This window comes from Meles meles, chromosome 20 (genome assembly GCF_922984935.1).
Source record: "Meles meles chromosome 20, mMelMel3.1 paternal haplotype, whole genome shotgun sequence".
NCBI lineage: Eukaryota > Metazoa > Chordata > Mammalia > Carnivora > Mustelidae > Meles > Meles meles.
Genome location: NC_060085.1, coordinates 7270958 through 7275966, shown reverse-complemented (window position 1 = coordinate 7275966; position 5009 = coordinate 7270958).

Below are 5009 nucleotides of genomic sequence, written 5' to 3'. Positions count from 1 at the left end.
TGCACTAGGAAGTATCCCAGGTGCCCCCTTGGAGGCCAGAGTGGTGGGGGGGTGGGGGTTGTCCTTTCCTTGACCTGTAGGGTCTTACCCAGAAGCCTTCCCCTCTACCAGCAAGAAGCCTAGGGTTGGAAGACTGGGCTCAGAGATTGGTTTGGGACTGACCCAGAGGGGCAGGAAGAAACAGAATTGTTCCCACCTCTGCCCTTGCGAAATTGGTGAGTTTCTGGGGTAGCTGCTCAAACGGGGGCAGCCTAGGGATTATGTCTTCATTTCCCAATCACAGAGCATGAGCAGCCATGGCATTGAGCCATCCGGCCCCAGGACCTGCCATAATGGAACCTTCTCAAAAAGGCACAGGTCAAATCCTCTTGTTGGGCTTCAGATCTTTCTACATAATTATGCTTGGTAAATTGTGACTATTGTTCATTGTTCCTAAATCATGCCAAGCTCTCTGGGCTCCTTTTCCAGAAGGCAAATTATACATATTAAACCAGGGACAAAAACACATCTTGCTTGAGGCATTTCTGGAAGGCTTTCTCTGTCCCGAAATCATTTTCACTGCCTGTTTAATATGCCCTTTAAAGATGTTGGACCCACTTTGTGGTGTCTGCCTCTTAGAAGCAGACAAGTTTGTCTGGTTCTTTTTTTTTTTTTTTTTTTTAGTGAAGCCAACACTGCCAATCTGGACTGTCTTGCTTATTGAAAAGCACCAGATCTCCCCGAAACAATGATAAAATACATGTATTCCACAAAGATTCATTAAGTATGTGCTATGAGCCCAGCCCCCCTAAGCATGCTGGGAACACAGCAGTGTCCACATTAGCCAAAATCCCTGCCCCTGTGGAGTGGACATTTAATGAGGACTTACTAAGGGCTTAAGGTACATTTCTGCCCTAAACCTCATAGCCTCTTGTTAATTAGGTTCAACCTGTGCCTGCTTTCCAGACTCTATCTTTGTAGAGAGCTATAAAACCAGGTGTGCGTCTAGTCATTTATTCCTCACTGTGTGCCAGATGCTGTTCTACGTGCTCTGTCTGCCCTGCTAGAAGAACCATAAATGCCCTTTTATGCTAAAGTAAGAATTCCCACCTGTTGTATAGATAAGGAAACTGAGGCCTCGTGAACGAAGGCAACTTGCCCTGGGTCGGGCAGGGGAGCCGTGAGGCTCCAGGTGATGCTCCAGAGTCCATGGTCAACAATCCCTTGTGAAGCAAAGAATCGGCAGAATCAAATTAAGACCTGGATCAGGGAGGCAGGGGAGACCTAATTTGGAAGGTTCTAGAACATTGGTGTCCCCGTTGGTTGGTGTATTCCGCTGTTGTTCCGTGCCCTCAGGGAATCCCTGCTGGTTCTGTTCAGCCTTCCCTCAGCTGGGTGTGAGCTCTCCCCGTCACGTCTTGGTCCCCACGCGAGGTGTCCACATCCCCCCTCTGTCCCAGGGACTCCTAGGTGTCCAGAACAAGGCACGGTCCAAAGGTGAGGGATTCTCAGTCCCTCCCACCTTCTGTCCAGTCTGGGCTCCCGCTCACCATGCCAGTGTCTCTGTCTCCCCAGTGGGAAACCTGGCCAGGTAAGCCTATCTGAGGCTTTTGAAACATGCTCAAGCCTGCAGCTTCTTTGAGTTTTGGTTTTTGTCTTGGGGGTGGGCCCAGGAAGGGAAAAACAGAGGAGGTGGAAAATACTTTGAAAACAGCTTTATTATCCGATGAACAAGTGCATAGAGGTGGAGGTGGGTGAATGAGTGACAGGAGCTCACTTCTCATACTGCTGTCCCCTCCTCCCCACCCAGCCTCAGGTCCCTTAAATGAAGAAGCAGCATTTGTTCGATAACTAATACATAAAATAAACGGGAGCACCATTTGCATGCCTTGTCCTTGCTGTAGGTGCTGGGGGCACAGGAAAGAGGACGGAAACCCCTTCCTCTTAGGAAGTGGGCGTCTACTGTAGCTACCTTCACCTGGACCATCCTTTTTCAGCCTCTCAGCATTCTCATTAGAATTCCCATTGAGCCACTTTGCAGATGGAAAAACTTAACTGTGTCATTAGGAAACGGAGGCACGGGGAGGTTAAGTGACTTGCCTCAGGTCACACGTCAAGTTAAGCGAACCTGTGTTGAGAGGGAGCTCCAGGAGGGTAGGGGGTCGCAGGCCCGCTATGGGATCCACCCGGGACCGCTACAGCAAGTTAATGGTCAAGTTCAACCTTTCGCACTTGGCCGCGAGAGGGCGTTAGCGAGCCTCCAGCCAGACTGAGGAGCGCTCGGCCTCCTCCCACAGGAATGCGGGCGGTGGAGGGAGGGGACGTTGGCCGTACGCCCAGAGCAGCTGCTACCGCCGCTCAGATCCCGCCCGCCTTCCCCTCCCTGGGACCCCGGGTTTGCAGCAAGGAAGCCAGGGCGGGAGGGACGGCTTTGCAGGGATGTGTGGCCTCTGTTTTCGCTCCCTCCTTCTCCAGGCTTCCAGCCCAAAGCTTCCCGGGAAAGGCCAGGCAGGATCCAGGAGGCTGGGAGTGATGCCCAGAACAACATGGCAGTGAATGGCTGTCACCTCTGAAACACCTAAGTTCCGGCGCTTAGTAGGGACTTTCTCCCCAGCAACCTTTCCATTTTACAGGTGAGGAAACCGAAGCTCAGAAAGGTGACATTTCTTGCTCGGGTAGGAGGTATCAGGAGCGTGTTAGCGTCTTACCCTGCTGGGTCACTTCCTGTCTCAGCTCAGGCTCCTCCGGTCATTTCTTGGTCCCTGAGGGCTTCTGATCACGCACTTGTTTTCCCCAAGGCTTCAGGAACTGGCCTTGCTTCCTGGTCCCTAAGGGCATCCATCCCATGCCTCCCCTCCTGGTCCAAGGAGGTCTGGCTCGCAGGGAGAATTTTCAGGGGAAGCTTGTCGCTTGCTATGGGAGGAGAGGGAAGAAGTCAGCAGTCACGTTCGGGGTTGATTATTGGGTCTGAAAGCGGTGTGATAGGTGCCCCAACAGAACTGACAGCCTGATCAGGGAAAACTCCCAGAATAAGCAGTTATGAGGGCCCAGAGAAACCTTCTAACCCATCCAAGCTGGACAGTCAAAGAAGGCATCCTGGAGGAAGCGGTATTTAGGCTGACACCCGAAAGTCTTAGAAAAGTAAAGGTAATCCGGGGAAGGGTTAGGGGAGGGAGACAGCAAGATGGTTTTGCTTTGGGGGAGGGAACAGCCCAGGCAGAGACCTGGAAAGGAGGTGATCTGAGGAGTAGTAAGGAAAGGGTCTTGAAATCCTTCTTAGGCCATGGAGAGTCTCATTTGGCTGCATTCATTTACCCACTCATTCTTTCCTTTGTCAGATAAGTGGATATCTACCTTGTGCTGCATTGTCTTGTAGGTGCTGGGGATGTAGGTGAGCAGACAAAGTCTCCTCCCCACGGAGCTGACATTCTAGTGAGGGGACACAAGCAAAAAACAATTAACTAACATATGTCAGGTGATGATAAATAAAGCAGGTTCAGGGGACGGAGTGACAGGGTACTATCTTGTGGTCTCTCTGAGAAGGTGAACGGAAGGAAGGAGCCATGTGGCTATCTGGGAAAAGGGTTCTAGCAGATGGGGCAGCAAGTGCAAAGGCCCTGAAGTAGGGATGTGCATGGAGGGCGCCTCGGTGGCGCAGTCGTTAAGTGTCTGCCTTTGGCTCAGGTCATGATCCCAGGATCCTGGGATGGAGCCCCGCATGGCATCGGGCTCCCTGCTCAGCAGAGAGCCTGCTCCCACCCCTGTCCCCGCCTGTCTCTCTGCCTACTTGTGATCTCTGTCAAATAAATAAATAAAATCTTAAAAAAATAAAAAATAATTAAAAAAGAAATAGTAAGGAGGTCAGTGTTCCTAGAACGAAGTCGGTGAAGTGGAAAGAGTGGGAGCTAATTTGAGATTAATATTCAAGGATCAGATCATGTAGGAGGCCTCATAGTTAAGGATTTGAATCTAAGTAAGAGAGGGAACCATTGGAGAATTTTGAAAAGAAGAGTGACATTATTTTTCTGTTTTGACAGAATCGGTGTGGGTAGGTCCTTTGTTACTCTGACTTGAAATCCAAAGGTAACAACAGTAAGAAGGACAAATAATTCCATGACATAAAAATAAGGCCAAATGCAGAAAAGTTGAAAAATTGAGGGGAAAGTGCACTTCATATTACAGTCTTCCTAATCTCCATAATATGTAAAGAGTTTCTAGGAATTACTAATAAAAATATAAACAATCCAACAGAAAAACTTGAGCAAAATGCGCAGTCAGAATGTTCACAAAAAAAAAAATGAAATACAAAAGGTTCTTTGTCATGTGAAAAGACAGTCAGCCTCACTCATGATAAGAGAAATCCAAGTTTAAATAAGAGAAATAGGAGATGGTAATTTTTACCCGTTAGAATGGCCAAAATGTAGGAGACTAATCATGTGCAGTGTGGTGAGGCTGTGGGGACGTGACCGTGCTAACATACGGACATCAGTCCTTCCCAATAGAGTTGAATCTGATAATGTTCATAAAAATAACAAATGCATAGTTCTTTGGCCAAGTAGTCCCATGACGGAAACACTTGCACATGTGTGAAATGATATATGCACCCAAGGTCATTCATTGCAGCTGTTTATATAATAGGGAAAGATTGGAGAGAGCCCAAAGATTCATCGGTACAGGACCGGTTCCATAAATCATTGTCCACGTACACAACGGGATATATCACAGCTGTGCAAAAGAATGAGGATGTCTGCTTGGGCTGATACGGGAACACTTCTAAGACATATTGTTCAAGGAAAGAACTGAAGTTCGCAATTAGGTGTAAAGTATGCTGATTTCTGTGAAAAGTTTAATAAACATATATATATATGTTTATACACAAGTGTAGGTACCTATATATTCTGTTTTTCCATTAGAATACTCCATATTTGTTTTTTAAATTGTGGTAAAATCTGAACACCACGAAACTTGCCATTTTCATCATTTTCAGATTTCAAATTCAATTTCAGAGAATGCTGTCAAACACATTCACA